The sequence below is a fragment of the Clarias gariepinus genome, chromosome 3 (assembly GCF_024256425.1).
Source record: "Clarias gariepinus isolate MV-2021 ecotype Netherlands chromosome 3, CGAR_prim_01v2, whole genome shotgun sequence".
Lineage (NCBI taxonomy): Eukaryota > Metazoa > Chordata > Actinopteri > Siluriformes > Clariidae > Clarias > Clarias gariepinus.
This window is the reverse complement of record NC_071102.1, coordinates 42,641,005-42,659,062: the sequence shown is the minus strand read 5'-3', so window position 1 is coordinate 42,659,062 and position 18,058 is coordinate 42,641,005. Positions and strand designations below refer to the sequence as shown.

At 43.0% G+C, this 18,058-nt stretch overlaps 1 pseudogene; it reads right to left on the bottom strand.

Moving 5' to 3' along the window:
• Window positions 1-17,357, bottom strand: part of LOC128518522 (B-cell receptor CD22-like) — a 39,241-nt pseudogene extending 21,884 nt beyond the window's left edge.
• Between the last annotated feature and the right edge of the window lie 701 nt (window positions 17,358-18,058).

The window sequence follows — 18,058 nt, the reverse complement described above, 5'->3', positions numbered from 1 at the left end:
TACCCGGCGACGGTAATCCCTAAAGAGCTCGGGGTCGAGGATGAACCGGGCCGGAACCCACGATCGCTCCTCCGGACCGTAGCCCTCCCAGTCGACCAGGTACTGGGTGCCCCGGCCCCTCTGTCGCGTATCGAGGATCTGGCGCATGTTGTAGACAGGGCCACCATCAATGATTTGGGGAGGAGGAGCAGGGGGAGAGGGTGCAATCATAGGTGAAGTGGTGAAGGGTTTCAGTTGTGAGGTGTGGAAGACCGGATGGATTCGGAGCGCCGCAGGCAGCTGGAGCCGGTAGGTGACAGGATTAATCCAGAGGGTGATTCGATATGGGCCGATGAATTGGGGTGAAAGTTTCCGTGTCTCTGTATGGAGATGAAGACTTTATGTTGATAACCATACCTTGTCACCTACATTGTACAATCGTCCCGGAGGGTGTCGACGGCGATGTTGAATCGTGTAGCGAGCGTTGGCCTGTTGGATGGCGTGGTTGGCTTGGCACCACAGCCGTCGACACCGGCGGACCAACTGTTGGGCTGACGGTACATCAACCTCCGGTTCCTGGTGTTCGAACATGGAAGGTTGGAAACCGTGGCATACCTCAAATGGACTTAGGTTGGTAGCTGACGAGACATGGAGGTTGTGAGACAGCTCTGCTCAAATGAGGTAGCGGGCCCAGGAGCGCTGGTGATCGGCGATGAAACATCCCAGGTAGCGGTCCAGTTGTTGGTTGGTCCGCTCCGTCTGACCGTTGGTCTGAGGATGGTATCCAGAAGATAGACTGCAGGTTGAATCGATCAGACAGCAGAAGGCCTTCCAGAACCGGGCAGTGAACTGGGGCCCCCTGTCCGAGACGATGTCCTTCGGGAACCCATGCAGGCGGACTACATGTTCTAGTATCAGCTCGGCTGTTGTTTTGGCTGATGGGAGTCCGGCAAGAGCCACCAGGTGCACGGCCTTGGAGAATCGATCCATGATTGTCATGACGGTGTTCTTCGTAACGTAAGTGTAAGTGTAACGTAAATCCAAGTAGAACATGAGTCGCTGAAAACCCTTTAAATTCCATTATTTTGTTTGATATTTCTTTCAAGATTCAAGATTCAAAGATTCAAAGAACTTTATTAATCACAGAGGGTAATTGCTTTGTCTTGGTCATACAGTTGCATTGATTAATAAAAAAAAAAAAAAAAGAAAACCTTGAGACAAGGAAAAGTAAAAATACAAGAAATTAAAATTAAAAGAAAAATACAATAAATGGAAGCAAAAATAGAATTAAAAATAGAATTAAATATAGCACACAAAGCAAAAATAGAATTAAATATAGCACACCACGTTCTTTATGCTTTTTATTGTCCTTGCAGTAGGGTTGCTGTCTTTAAAACGTCTCTGTTACTGACAGCTGAGTGAGTTGTGCTTAAGCTGCTGAACTCTCCTGCTCTCTCTTAGAGAATCAGAGGTTAGCAAGAATAAATTTTCAGAGGTGTTTAAATTAGCGAAGGCGATGTCCGATGACGTAATATGCTCTGGTCCCATCCCAATGAGACGTGGTGACATTATGAGGTTATGGTCGCTGAACCGCTGGATGTCCAGGTGGTGCTCCCAAAATAATGTGGGCTTCATAGACAATTGGAAGACCTTTGAGGGCAAAACTGGCCTGTTAGGACGGGACGGTGTCCATCCCTCTCGGGAAGGTGCTGCTCTCATTTCCTGTAGTATAGCTCATAGTCTCAGAATAGGCCTAGTTAATCAGTGACACTCCAGAGCCCAGGCCAGGGAGCAGACAAACAGGCTAAACCAACCCTCTGCTAGCTGCATAGAGTCGTCACTCAGGGTTCTGTATTGAGACTGTGTCTGTTCCCCGAGCTAAGCAAAAATGTAGAAAGACCCAGAAAGTCTGTTTTAATAATTTAATTAACATAGATACCACAAACTCGAATCACACTGAATGCGCAGCCGGCACCTCTGATCTGAAGCTAGGACTGTTAAATATTAGATCTCTCGCATCTAAACCAGTTATAGTTAATGAAATTATCACGGATCAGGAATTTGATATATTCTGTTTAACAGAAACCTGGATTAAACAGGATAAGTATTTAGCTCTAAATGGATACAGCTACATACACCAGCCTCGGTTAACTGGTAAAGGAGGAGGCGTCGCATTTATTTAGAATGATAATTTGACTATTATACAAAAACTTATACAAATTTAATTCATTTGAAGTTCTCTATAGTAACATACCAAGTGTAGCTACAAATATTAAGTCAGATCAGTTGATTCCACTAATTCTCATTTACAGACCTCCAGGGCCGTACTCTGAATTTCTTAGTGAATTTGCAGATTTCCTGTCAAACCTAGTCGTTTCTGTAGACAAGGCGTTAATTGCTGGAGATTTTAATATTCATTTTGAGAATGCAGAAGACCCTGTGCGTAAAGCATTTATGTCCATACTAGACTCAGTAGGAGTAAATCAGTGTGTAGTAGGACCCACTCATGAAGCAGGTCACACTTTAGATTTAATAATATTCTTCGGATTAAGTATAAGAAATTTATTTTTAATTTAAAAAATTTATTATTAGGTCCATTGTCTGAAGTTATATCAGATTCAATTCAATTTTTCAATTAAATTTTTTTGTATAGCGCTTTTAACAATTGGCATTGTCCCAAAGCAGCTTTACACAATCAAAAGAATTATTTATGTTTGTATGGAATTTGAATGTGTATGAATCAAAATGGTCAGATAGTCAAATAGTCCCTGGTGAGCAAGCCGAGGGCGACAGTGGCAAGGAAAAACTTCCTGAGATGGTAGTAGGAAGAAACCTTGAGAGGAACCAGACTCAACAGGGAACCCATCCTCATTTGGGTGAAACAGAAAGCAGGAAATGATCTGCATTTATAAAGTGTGTTAGGTGGCAGGCAGTTCAGCTATAATAGTTTATGTTAATTGATGTTAATAGTTAGTTAGTGAAAACTCAGGGAGACTTGTATGAACTATCGAACTGTCAGGTCCTCAGAGAAACAGCTGCCAACACCAGTCGAGGCCAGAACCGTCTTTTAGGTAGAGAGAACCATCCCCAGACATGAGACGCATCCCAAAGAGACACACGGGCATCCGATCACTATCTTGTCTCAATTCAAGTGTGTCATAGTAATAACGTACGCACAGTGCTGCACTACCGTACTAAACATACATTTACATCAACTACCACACAGAGTTTTATCAGTAATCTCCCAGAGTTACCAACTTTGATTAGATCACCGTCTGACCCCACAGAACTCGTTCAGAAATATTTAGAGTCGACGTTCCGTTATACCTTAGATAATGTAGCTCCAGTTAAAAGAAAAATTATTAGAGATAAGAACCTCGCTCCCTGGTATAATGATCATACACGCTCTTTAAAACAGACCGCTCAGAAATTAGAACATAAATGGCGTCAAACTAAATTGTTAGTATTTCAAATAGCATGGAAGGAGAGCATCCTAATCTATAGAAAAGCTCTTAGTGTAGCTAGATCAACGTATCTCTCCACTCTTATAGAAAATAACAAAAATAATCCTAGATTTTTTTTTTTTTAAAACATAGCCAAATTAACCAGAAATAAGACCACTGCAGAAATCTCCACAACAGCATCGTGTTATAGTGAGGACTTCATGAACTTTTTTAATAATAAAATTGTAAATATTACCCATAAAATTGAGGCTTTGAAACCAAACAATGTAAGTTATCTGGAGATTGTGGAGATCAGCTTCAGTAGACAAAGGCCAACCCTGCGAGGTTTCTAAAGCATCTTGAGAAGGACCTGCTCCAGCTAGATTCTGCTTTATGATGGCTGGAGCTACACATCCTGCTCCTGTGCTTCCAGTGATCTGACCCCATCTGCCCTCTGCACCTACTGCTGAACTGAATCTACACAACTTCTGATATATTGAACTTTCACCTGCACAACACACTTGATGTTATTTCTATCTGTTATCACCCAGATGAGGATGGGTTCCCTGTTGAGTCTGGTTCCTCTCAAGGTTTCTTCCTATTGCCATCTCAGGGAGTTTTTCCTTGCCACTGTCGCCGTCACCCTTGGCTTGCTCATCAGAGACATTTCATTCATCATTCATTCATTTAATTATTATCTAGACACATTTTTCTCACACATACACACTTCCAAATATTTTCTTTTCTTTTCTTTCTTAAAAAAAAAAAAAAAAAAAATCTTTCATTTTTTTTCTTGTGAAGCTGCTTTGGGACAATGACCATTGTTAAAAGCGCTATATAAATAAAATTGAATTGAATTGAATTGAATTATGCAGATAGTAAACTAGCCATGTCAGATTGGAACCTAGAATACTTTCCTCCCCTTGAAGAGAATGAACTAATTTCACTCATCTCTTCTGCAAATTCATCAACCTGTATATTAGATCCTGTAGCAACACATTTTCTTAAACAGATAGTACCAGCAATAACAGAACCCCTGTTGAGAATTATTTATTCTTTACTCAGCATTGGGTATGTTCCAAACCTTTTAAATTAGCAGTTGTTAAACCGATTATTAAGAAACCTGACCTCGACCCGTGTCAGTTACAGGCCAATATCAAACCTCCCCTTTATCTTTAAGATTATGGAAAAAATAGTAACGGAGCAGCTATGCTCATATCTACATAGAAATGGCATACATGAACTGTATCAGTCAGGATTTAGGCCTCATCACAGCACAGAGACAGCACTCGTTAAGGTAGTAAATGACCTCCTATTGGCCTCTGATCAAGGTTATGTAACCATGCTTGTATTACTTGACCTCAGTGCAGCTTTTGACACCATTGATCATAGTATTCTTCTTCACAGATTAGAAAATGTAGTAGGAATTAAGGGTACAGCCCTCTCCTGTCTCAGATCCTATTTGAATTATCAGTATCAGTATGTAGACTTAAATGGTGATTATTCTGCATGTTCTCTAGTGGAGTTTGATGTTTCACAGGGTTCAGTTTTAGGCCCACTGCTTTTTTCCCTTTACATGCTTCCTCTGGGCAACATAATCCTTAAGCATGGTATTAGTTTTCACTGTTATGCTGACAACACACAGTTATATGTCTCAGCAAAACCTGATGAGATAAACTAGATTACTAAAGTTGAGCAATGTGTGCAGGACATAAGAAATCTTAATCCAGATAAGACAGAAGTTCTAGTCATAGGACCGCATACAGCTAGAAGTAAGATTCTAGATCACTCTGTAACTTTAGATGGCCTTTCTGTTCCATCGAGTGCAACAGTAAAAGACCTCGGTGTGATTATAGATTCGTTTTGGGTTACTTTGCTGTAACCCTGTTCCCTGAAAAGGCGGGAACGAGATGCTGCGTGAAAACGCTATGGAAATATATTTTCGTGTTGCCGGTTGTGAAGCATGTGTGTTTCGAACACGCCAAATTTTGGCTTATATAACCTCGGTCGGGTGATGTCATCTGATGAGACGCACCTGCAGGTTATAAATAGGAGTAAACCGGAAGCATTCCTCAGATTGATTTGTCTGAACAGACGTCTGGTCACGTGGGCAGTGCGGCATTGGGACGCAGCATCTTGTTCCCGCCTTTTAGGGAACAGGGTTACAGCAAAGTAACCCGAGACGTTCCCTTTCAAAGGCTACACTCGATGCTGCGTGAAAACACTTTGGGAACGAGAGTACCAACGCAAGTGTCTGGACCCCCAGGTTGTGTAGCGTGTGCGCACAAGGCCAAGAGGTCTCAGAACTATGTCTGGGAAGCTGACTCGAGGACTCGTGAGCCCGAGTCGGCATGAACATGCAGACTATAAAATCTAACAAATGTGTGCGAAGCAGACCAGCCCGCCGTGTCACACACTTGCTGCAGGGGAATACCTCTTGCTAGTGCAATAGATGGGGCGATCAACTGTAGCTCCACGAATGAAACGGGCAACTAAAGGGTGTTTTTGCACAGTAACCCCCTCAATTGGAACGTGGCAGGCTGAAATAGCGGCTACGTATGTCCTGAGGGTACTAGGGCACAAGCCCGAGGACAACTTTTCTTGCAGGTACTCCAGCACTGAAACAATTCGGCAGTGGACTGGGTCTACCTGCTTCGTCATGCACCAACTTTCAAATACATTCCATTTGAGGGCATAAGCTCTTCTAGTGGAGGGAGCCCTAGCGTTTAGGATGGTGTCAATTACGCTGGCTGGAAGACCAGCTTGACTTACTTGGTCCCGTTCAGGGGCCAAACATGAAGGTTCCAAAGTTTGGGCCGGAGATGAAATATTGTCCCCTGTGCCTGAGTCAGAAGATCCCTCCCCACTGAAGTCATCCAAGTTGAGGCGTCGAGGAGAGATATTAGATCCAAGAACCATACTCTGGCCGGCCAACGGGGCGCTATCAGTAAGAGGCGCAAACCGTGTTGACGGACCCTTGCCAGGACTCCCAGGAGCAGAGCTATCGGAGGAAACGCATAAAGGCGTAAATTGGGCCACGTATGGGCCATCGCGTCCAGACCCAGGGGAGCTGGATGAGTCAGATAGTAGTAAAGGGGATATTGTGCTGTCTCTTGGAAGGCAAAGAGGTCCACCTCTGCTGTAAAGAATCTTTCCCAGATTCGACTGACCACTTCGGCGTGGAGTCTCCAATCCCCGTGTGTCACAGCTTGTCTGGACAGTAAATCTGCTCCCACATTTATGTGCCCTGAAATGTAAATCGCCCTGAGGGACAGGAACTTGTCCTGTGCCCAGAGCAAAACCTGATGCGCTAGCTCGTTCAAGCGGCGCAAGTGCAGTCCGCCCTGGCGTAGGAGGAGACTATTGTATGTAGGAGACTACCGAAGTGTTGTCCACCCGCACTAGAACATGGTAGCCTCTCAGCTGCTGGAGGAAGTACTGTAAGGCCAAAAATAGAGCCATCATTTCGAGGCAATTGATGACATGCGAGAAGATGGCCTCTCCAGCTCCCTTGGGCTGGATGGCCATCCAAGACCGCACCCCAGCCGGTAAGGGAAGCGTCTGTCGTTAGCATCTTGCGTCGACAAGATGGACCTAGAGTGAGACCCAAAGTCAGGAACCGGGGTCTGAACCACATAGAAAGGGTACGAAGTCCTTTGCGCGTAACCCTTATTTGCCTTTAGGGTTTGGCCTTCGTATGAAATCCCCTGGCTCTTAGCCACAAATGAAAAGCTCTCATGTGCAAAAGGCCCAAAGGTATCACCATGGATGCAACTGCCATGAGGCCTAAACATTTTTGAAAGTGATGTACAGTCACTTTCTGGTCTAGTCTGATTTCTTTCAGGGCACTGAGGATGGATTTGACACAAGCAGGAGACAATTGTGCCTGCACAGTGATCAAATCCCACCTGACACCCAAGTATGTTGTCCTCTGAGCCAGAAAGAGAATGCTTTTCGTAGCGTTAAGTCTTAATCCCAGCGAATGGAGATGAGCTAGGATGACATCCTGATGTCGAAGCGCTAGCTGCTGAGACTGGGCCAGGATCATACAGTCGTCTATGTAATTGAGAATACGGATGACCTGGAGTCGCAAGGGAGCCAGGACTGCATCCATACATTTCGTGTATGTGCGGGGTGACAGAGCTAGACCAAATGGAAGGACCTGATACTGGTAAGCTTTTTCCCCAAAAGTGAACCTCAGGAACTTCCTGTGTTGTGGCAAAATTTCTATGTGAAAGTATGCGTCCTTCAAGTCTATTGTCACAAACCAATCCTCTGGTTGGATTTGTAAAACAATAATTTTGTCAACATTTTGAATCTGTACTTTTTGAGATGGCGGTCCGAGCCGCAAATATCAAAGATTGGACGCAGCCCCCCGTCTTTCTTGGAGTCCAAAAAATAACAACTGTAGTAGCCTGACTCCATGTCTGGAGGAGGAACCTGTTCTATGGCTCCCTTCTCCAGCAACGCTTGGAGTTCATAGTTCAGCAGATGCACCCTTTCCGGTATCACGGAAGTGTAGACCAGGCTTCCACGCTGCCAGCTTCTCCGAAAGGGGTACAAGTTTTAGTACTTCGACTGCACGGGGGTGTTAGTGGTTTGGCATCCTGGAATATAGCAGGATATGACCGAAGGACTAACGTGTCGTTGGAGACCGGTGTCCGAAACACCAAAGGCGACGGAAACTGAACACCAACCCCCTGGGGGTGCCTGTGAGGGCATGCTCTTATAGGAAAGAACGTTACGGTCCTGGGCGCGTAAGCTTTCAGGATTTTTTATTCGAAAATGAGACAGTGCGGCGATCTGATCTTTTAAAGGCGGCCTCTGAGGGGCGGCGAGCCCTACCCCAGTCCTTACGGGGGAGTGCCCGGCTGCTAACACTCTCCTTCTGCGCTTCTCACCTGGCAGGAATCAGATCTGGTCGAGGCTGGGTGGCCGACGACCTAGACTCTTGAGCACGGCATGGGAGAAATTTCCCAAAAGCCTGTTCATACAGCCTAGCCTCTCGAAACCTAGTGGCGACGGAATAAACAGCGTTGCCGAATAGGCCGGAAGGTGAGACAGGGGCATCAAGGAGGAATGTTCGATCCTTATCCTTGATGCCTGTCAGGCTTAACCATAGGTGCCTTTCAGCGGTCACCAAGGAGGCCATAGTACGGCCGATAGCACGAGCTGTCTGTTTAGTCGCACGAAGGGATAAATCAGTAGCCTGGCGTAATTATGTGAATGCTTTATGATTCACAGTGCCGCTCATGCTCAAATCCTTCAGCAGATCAGCCTGGTACGCCTGCAAGACCGCCATGGTGTGCAAGGAAGCGCCGGCCTGACCTGCTGCTTGGAACGCCTTACCTACCAGGGTAGAAGAAGTTTTACACGGCTTGGAGGGAAGTGTTGGCTTCTTTAATGAGGATAATGTCCCAGGAAAGAGATAGCCTGCGAGCGTCTCTTCTATCTGGGGCATCACCATATAACCTCGTGCTTTTGCATCAACGATGTTCGAATAAAACGAAGTTGATGGTACAAAAATACGGGATGAAACAGGTTTACTCCAAGAACGAGATAATTAGTTGTGGAGGTCATCTCCTGGCCACCCGACAGAAATCTGTCGTCTAATTCTGACTGTTTTGGGTGAGCTTGCTCCTGTTCTGAGGTAGCTACTTCCATTTCCACAGAAGCAGGAGAGCGAGTCTCTTCTACACACCCACGAGAAGCACTGGAGTGTGCTCATGAAGTGAAAGGAGAGATTTCGGGATCGGGGGAGAGGGTGAGAGAAAGGAGGGACTCCGTCTCTCGCGCCTCGGCCAAGTCGGCTTGTGATCCCCAGGAGTGCAGCGCGGCTTGTGGTTCCCTAAAAAACGCGAGGTGCGTGCGAAGCACTTTTATGGGAAGAAGATCACAATGCTCGCACTCCCCATTAAGCCCTTCGAGAGTGTGCTTTTCACCCAAACATTCAAAGCAGAAAGTATGTAGATCGCTCTCCGAAAGGAAATTTTCGCAAGGAGGTCTGGTTGTTTTACTAGGTGCATTAACAAGCTTCAGCTAGTCCAGAATGCAGCAGCGAAAGTCACTCACTAGAACCAGAAGATACGAGCACATCACACATATCTTATCTTCACTTCATTGGCTTCCCGTGAAATTGCGCATTAATTTTAAAATACTAATTTTGACATATAAAGCATTAAATGGTCTCGCACCGCAGTATCTAAGGGAACTGCTAGTGTGTTACGATCTGCCACACCTACTTCGATCAAAGGATGCAGGCTGCTTATCAGTACCGCGTATTATGAAAACTACAGCTGGGGGCAGAGCTTTTTCTTACAAAGCCCCAAAATTATGGAATAGTCTTCCAAATAGTGTTCGGGACTCAAACACAGTCTCAGTGTTTAAGTCCAGGCTAAAAACCTATTTATTTAGCCAAGCATTTTTATAAATAGATTTGCCATAGGTAAAGAAGCAGATCTGGGAGACTCATGGTCGTAGAGTATTATGGTGAACTGGTATGTTTAGATGCTGTCCTCCCCACTCTCATTGATCACTCAGGTTTGTTGACGGTGAGGTGATTGGTTGCTTTACATCTCAGGAAGCCCTCATGTTTGTGTTTCCTTCTGGCTCTCCCTTTTAGTTATGCTGTCATAGTTAGTCCTGCCGGAGTCTCTGCTTGCACTCTACAGTTAATATACATTCACATTATACATTGTGTGACTGTGACCATACCTAACTGCCATCTCTCCTTCTTGGTCCGTTCTTATACCAGATGTAAGTGGGGTTGTTAGGCAGAGTGCAGGTGGTGATACAGCTCAGTGTCATGTACTGGTCTCTCCAGTCTGATACTGTAACCTCCAGATTTGTAAAATAATAAACTGGATTTATCATTTCTCTGTAAACGTAATTAAATAACTTTATAAACTGTGTAACATTACCTGTGACAGACAGAGAGACTCCAGGTTCTCCGGTGTAATCACCCCCATCAGTGTAGAATCTGAATCTGTATGTTTGAGCGTGTCTCTCTGTCAGGTTAGTGATTCTCAGACTACAGTTATTCTGGGAAATCTGTGTGTACTGCACTCGGCCCTGATACTCCTCATCCTCTCTCACATCCACAGGCTCACCCTCAGCCTGCTCTTTAAGTAGTTACTGTAAGTGACACCCTAACACTCTTTACCCGGTACAACTGAAACACAGAGAAAGTTGCACACAGTAAGGGAGAACGTGAATGATAGTTGCTTTTTCATGTAAAACCGACAGTCCTTTTAAATATCTCTGCACGTCCCTGTGTGCTGGTCTGTAAAATTCAGGAAAAGCAAATACAACTCTAACATCTGATCTGAAGCTACGTTTGTATTTATTATTTCCCTTTAGAAATTAAAATAAAAACAACAGGACCTGTTTTATCTGGGAATCTTTAAACTGGTTTTACAGATTAAACTGCAAATGTTCTGTTATTTATGGTCTTATTTCTCTTTGAAAATGAAGTCAAATATAATGTGAAAAGGAATGTGAAGTGACATCTTTTGATTAGAGTTAAACAACATTAGTTAATAACTTAGGTAATATTTAATTATTTACTAAATAATAAATACAATTATATCTCACACCAGCATGTAGATTTAGCAAAATAAGTAAAACATGATGTTTTAATGAGAGCAATACGAGTTACTGGTTTCAGTTTGATGCTGAGGGACAGATTTACTTTGACACTTACACACTGCAGGAGAGCGGTGTTCACTCTCATACACCTGACAGGAGAAGCTGCCTTCATCATGTGGACTGGTCGAGTCGAGCACAACAGTGGCATCAGTGGTATATCTAATGTAATGGCCGTTCCTGTACCAGTAAAAACGGGCTGTACTGACACTGCAGGTGGCGCTACAGGTCACTTTCACTTCTCTCTGTCCTACAGTGTTAGGATCCACCTTCACCTGCAAGTCTACACACAAGATTTGTTTATACTATATACACAAAATACATCGTAGATATTATACAAAAAAGTGTGTGTGTGTGTGTGTGTGTGTGTGTATTACCTGTAACAGTCAGATGAACTCCAGATGAGGCTGATATCCAGTCACTTCTCTGTGTTTTAAATCTAAACTTATAAACTCCAGAGTCACTCACTCTCACATTCCTCACTGTCAGCTCACAGTTAGACGTCACTGTGCTTACAGACACTCGTCCTGAGTATTGTGGATCTGTGTTCAGGTCTTGTGGTTTTCCTTCAGAGCTCTGGACTTGATACCACTCTCTCTGTGTGACACTGGAGTGATCAGGTGTTGTAAATGTACAGGGGATTTTTACTGTAGATCCAGTAACAGCACAGAGACTCTGAGAGGAGAGAGTTACACTGTGCTGAGCCTGAACTCCTGGAACACACACACACACACAAGAAGCACAAATTAAAATTAAACACAGAAAGCTTCCTGACGTAGCTTCCTGTTTTTGTATCGTTGCCGCGAAAATTTTGCGTTTGTATCAGCGTTTAAATTAGATAACTTTTTCATTTATACAATAATAATATTAATAGCAACTAGTTTTTACATCTTCATACTATTTGGCTTCGTCTTTTTTTGCGCTTTTTGGAGAACGCGCGAGTTTCTTCGTCTAAAAACAACAAACGGAATTCAGCTCCAAACAACCAAACTCCGACTCAGGTACGATATCATGTCTAATATTCAGCTCGTTCAGTGTGTAGAGTGCAGGATGTTTAGACATTCTTCCTCCATCGTTAGTGGTAATTTTATTTGTGATAGGTGTGTGTTAGTGAGCACTCTGACGGAGAAGATATCAGCGTAGGGGGGGCACATCCAGACTTTAGAGAGTGTTAGAGAGCGTGAGAGCAGCGTTATTCCTGTTGCGGACAGTCTGGGTGCCGCAGGCAGAGATAACCAGCCGACTCCGGCATTAGAGCCCTCACAGCTGGGCAAGTGGGTGACGACTCGGCGGCATACTCGTTCAGCCAAAGCTAACGCTAAGGCTTGCCCACCGGAGCATACCTCTTCTGCGCTTCACGTGTCGAACAGGTTTGCTCTCCTCAATGAAGCACCCACTGAGAAACCTGAAAGAGCTCTGGTTATAGGAGACTCTATAATGAGACATGTGAAATTAGCCAGGCCTTTAGGGGCGCCAGCGGCAGTGGTTAGGTGTATCCCGGAAGCCAGAGCACCGCACATAGCAGGTAATCTTAGGGCTCTAGGACAGCACAGGTTCTCAAAGATAGTGGTACATGCTGAAGCTAACGATATACGCCTTCGTCAGTCAGAGGTTAGTAAGAATAACGTTACAGAGGTGTTTAAATTAGCGAAGGCGATGTCCGATGACGTAATATGCTCTGGTCCCATCCCAATAAGACGTGGTGACATAACTTACAGCAGGTTATGGTCGCTGAACCGCTGGATGTCCAGGTGGTGCTCCGAAAACAACGTGGGCTTCATTGATAATTGGAAGACCTTTGAGGGCAAAACTGGCATAGGGCGGGACGGTGTCCATCCCACTCGGGAAGGTGCTGCTCTCATTTCTTGCAGTATAGCTCATAGTCTCAGAAGAGGCCTAGTTAATCGGTGACAATCCAGAGCCCAGGCCAGGGAGCAGACAGACAGGCTAAACCAACCATCTGCTAGCTGCATAGAGTCGTCACCCAGGGTTCACTGTATTGCGACTGTGTCTGTTCCCCGAGCTAAAAACAAATTTAGAAAGACTCAGAAAGTCTGTTTTAGTAATTTAATTAACATAAAGACTACAAACTCAGATCATACTGAATGCGCAGCCGGCACCTCTGATCTGAAGCTAGGACTGTTAAATATTAGATCTCTCGCATCTAAAGCAGTTATAGTTAATGAAATTATCACGGATCAGGAGTTTAATATACTCTTTAACAGAAACCTGGATTAAACAGGACGAGTATGTAGCTCTAAATGAAGCTAGTCCTCCTGGATACAGCTTCATACACCAGCCTCGGTTAACTGGTAGAGGAGGAGGCGTCGCAGTTATTCACAATGATAATTTGACTATTGTACAAAAACACGGACACAAATTTAATTAGTATTTAATATAAAATTTAATATAAATTTAAATTTTAATATAAATTTAATTTAATAGTAACATACCAAGTGTAGCTACAAATAATAAGTCAGCTCAGTCGATTCTGCTAATTGTCATTTACAGACCTCCAGGGCCATACTCTGAACTTCTTAGTGAATTTGCAGATTTCCTCTCAAACCTAGTCGTTTTTGTAGACAAAGTGTTAATTGCTGCAGATTTTAATATTCATTTTGAAAATCCAGAAGACCCTCTGAGAACAGCATTTATGTCCATACTGGACTCGGTAGAAGTAAATCAGTGTGTGGTAGGACCCACTCATAAAGCAGGTCACACTTTAGATTTAATAATATTATTCGGATTAAGTATAAGGAATTTATTCACAATTCCACTATCTGAAGTTATCGCAGATCACTATCTTGTCTCAATTCAAGTGTGTCACAGTAATAATGTACGCACAGCGCCGCGCTACCGTATGAAACGTACATTCACATCAACTACCAAACAGAGTTTTATCAGTAATCTCCCAGAGTTCCCAACTTCGATTAGATCACCGTCTGACCCCACAGAACTCGATCAGGCGACTGAATATTTAGAGTCGACATTTCGCCATACCTTAGATAATGTAGCTCCAGTTAAAAGAAAAATTATTAGAGATAAGAAACTTGCTCCCTGGTATAACGATCACACGCGCACTTTAAAACAGACCGCTCGGAAATTAGAACGTAAATGGCGTCAAACTAAATTGTTAGTATTTCAAATAGCATGGAAGGAGAGCATACTGAACTATAGAAAAGCGCTTAGTGTAGCTAGATCAACATATCTCTCCACTCTTATAGAAAATAACAAAAATAATCCTAGATTTTTATTTAATGCTGTAGCCAAATTAACCAGAAATAAGACCACTGCAGAAATCTCCACAACATCATCATGCAATAGTGAGGACTTCATGAACTTTTTTAATAATAAAATTGTAAATATTAGGCATAAAATTGAGGTTTTGAAACCGAACAATGTAATTGATGCAGATGTTAATCTAGCCATGTCAGATCAGAACCTAGTCTGGTGTCTGGGGATGATTCTCTCTACCTAGAAGATGGTTCTGGCCTTGACTGGTGTTGGCAACTGTTTCTCTGGGGACTTGACAGTTCGATAGTTCAGGACTGGAACTTCCTACAAGTCTACCTGGGTCTTCAATAACTACCTGGACTCCATATTAACATCAAGTAACATCAGCTATTATAGCTGAACTGCCTGCCACCTAACACACTGTTTAAATGCAGATCATTTACTGCTTTCTGTTTCACCCAAATGAGAATGGGTTCCCTGTTGAGTCTGGTTCCTCTCAAGGTTTCTTCCTATTACCATCTCAGGGAGTTTTTCCTTGCCACTGTCGCCCTCGGCTTGCTCACCAGGGACAAACTGACCATTTTGATTCTTACAAATTCACATTTCATACAAACTTAAATAATTCTTTTGATTGTGTAAAGCTGCTTTGCGGCAATGAAAATTGCTAAAAGCGCTATACAAATAAAATTGAATTGAATTGAATCGAAAGCAATGAGATGCACTGGACATTAAGAGTGTATTCACACATTTAAATGCTGCTGCTGCTGTTCTCAGTCACACACAGCACGAGAGCTTGAACGTGTGAAAATGCAGATAAAAATAGGACTTAGTTTGAATTCGGGTTTATAGAACAGTACCAATAAACTCAGAGTAAATAAAGTTGGAGGACATAAATGTATTATTTTCTACATTTATAATAAAATATAATATTTTGATATACAGGTCCTTCTCAAAAAATTAGCATATTGTGATAAAGTTCATTATTTTCTGTAACGTACTGATAAACATTAGACTTTCATATATTTCAGATTCATTACACACAACTGAAGTGGTTCAAGCCGTTTAATTGTTTTAATATTGATGATTTTGGCATACAGCTCATGAAAACCCAAAATTCCTATCTCAAAAAATTAGCAAATTTCATCCGACCAATAAAAGAAAAGTGTTTTTAATACAAAAAAAGTCAACCTTCAAATAATTATGTTCAGTTATGCACTCAATACTTGGTCGGGAATCCTTTCGCAGAAATGACTGCTTCAATGTGGCGTGGCATGGAGGCAATCAGCCTGTGGCACTGCTGAGGTGTTATGGAGGCCCAGGATGCTTCGATAGCAGCCTTAGGCTCATTCAGGGTGTTGGGTCTAGCGTCTCTCAACTTTCTCTTCACAATATCCCACAGATTCTCTATGGGGTTCAGGTCAGGAGAGTTGGCAGGCCAATTGAGCACAGTAATAACATGGTCAGTAAACCATTTACCAGTGGTTTTGGCACTGTGAGCAGTTGCCAGGTTGTGCTGAAAAATGAAATCTTCATCTCCATACAGCTTTTCAGCAGGTGGAAGCATGAAGTGCTCCAAAATCTCCTGATAGCTAGCTGCATTGACCCTGCCCTTAATAAAACACAGTGGACCAACACCAGCAGCTGACATGGCACCCCAGACCATCACTGACTGTGGGTACTTGACACTGGACTTCAGGCATTTTAGCATTTCCCTCTCCCCAGTCTTCCTCCAGACTCTGGCACCTTGATTTCCGAATGACATGCAAAATTTGCTTTCATCCGAAAAAAGTACTTTGGACCACTGAGCAACAGTCCAGTGCTGCTTCTCTGTAGCCCAGGTCAGGCGCTTCTGCCGCTGTTTCTGGTTCAAAAGTGGCTTGACCTGGGGAATGCGGCACCTGTAGCCCATTTCCTGCACACGCCTGTACACGGTGGCTCTGGATGTTTCTACTCCAGACTTAGTCCACTACTTCCGCAGGTCCCCCAAGGTCTGGAATCGGTCCTTCTCCACAATCTTCCTCAGGGTCCGGTCACCTCTTCTCGTTGTGCAGCGTTTTCTGCCACACTTTTTCCTTCCCACAGACTTTCCACTGAGGTGCCTTAATACAGCACTCTGGGAACAGCCTATTCGTTCAGAAATTTCTTTCTGTGTCTTACCCTCTTGCTTGAGGGTGTCAATGATGGCCTTCTGGACAGCAGTCAGGTCGGCAGTCTTACCCATGATTGCAGTTTTGAGTAATGAACCAGGCTGGGAGTTTTTAAAAGCCTCAGGAATCTTTTGCAGGTGTTTAGAGTTAATTAGTTGATTCAGATGATTAGGTAAATAGCTTGTTTAGAGAAGCTTTTTATTATATGCTAATTTTTTGAGATAGGAATTTTGGGTTTTCATGAGCTGTACGCCAAAATCATCAATATTAAAATAATTAAAAGGCTTGAACTACTTCAGTTGTGTGTAATGAATCTAAAATATATGAAAGTCTAATGTTTATCAGTACATTACAGAAAATAATGAACTTTATTACAATATGCTAATCTTTTGAGAAGGACCTGTATACTCAGCAAAAAAAGAAACACTCCTTTTTCAGGACTGTGTATTTCAACAATAATGTTGTAAAAATCCAAATAACTTTACAGATCTTCATTGTAAAGGGTTTAAACAATGTTTTCCATGCATGTTCAATTAACCCTAATCAATTAATTAACATGCACCTGTGGAATGGTCGTTAAGACCCTAACAGCTTACAGAAAGTATGCATTTAAGGTCACAGTTCTAAAAACACAGGACACTAAAGAGACATTAAGTTTACTGAAAGTAAAAACAGTTGAAAGTCAGAGGACAGTTCTTTTTTTGCTGAGTATATGTATTTTTTAGTAGAATTCACACTTTTAATTTTAAATGCTAAAACACTTCCAAACACACAGACATGTTGAGAGTTTTCCTGAACTGTTACAGTAGTGACACAACAGCACATAAAAACAGTAGAAAGAGCTGAAATATGGGAAAAGTTTACCTGTCAGTAACATGAGGATTGCTGCTACTGTAATATTTCTCCACATTCTGTAAAAAATGGTATGTATACACACACTTTTAGTGAACATTAACTGCTTGAATCAGCCTGTTCCTCCTTCACTTGTAACTTTCAGGTTCTTCTTTTACTTGGGAAATTACTAGTCTAATTTCCACAGAATGTTTATTCTACTGCTTATACATTGATTATCTTACTTGTTTAAAAAAAATACTTCATTATAATTAACATAATGCTAACTCCTATCTTCCTCACCATCATCCTCCGAACATAAATCCCCATCTTATCTTCTTCTTTGTCTTTCGGCTGTTCCCTTTCAGGGGTCGCCACAGCGAATCATTTGCCTCCATCTAACCCCATCCTCTGCATCCTCTTCTCTCACACCAACTAACTTCATGTCCTCTCTCACTGCATCCATAAATCTCCTCTTTGGTCTTCCTCTAGACCTCCTGCCTGGCAGTTCCAACCTCAGCATCCTTCTACCGATATATTCACAATCTCTCCTCTGAACATGTCCAAACCACCTCAATCTGGCCTCTCTGACTTTATCTCCAAAACATCTAACATGGGTTGTCCCTCTGATAAACTTATTCTTGATCCTATCCATCCTTGTCACTCCCAAAGAGAACCTCAACATCTTCAGCTCTGCTACCTCCAACTCTGCCTCCTGTCTTTTCTTCAGCGCCACTGTTTCTAAGCCGTAGAGCATTGCTGGTCTCACCACTGTCCTGT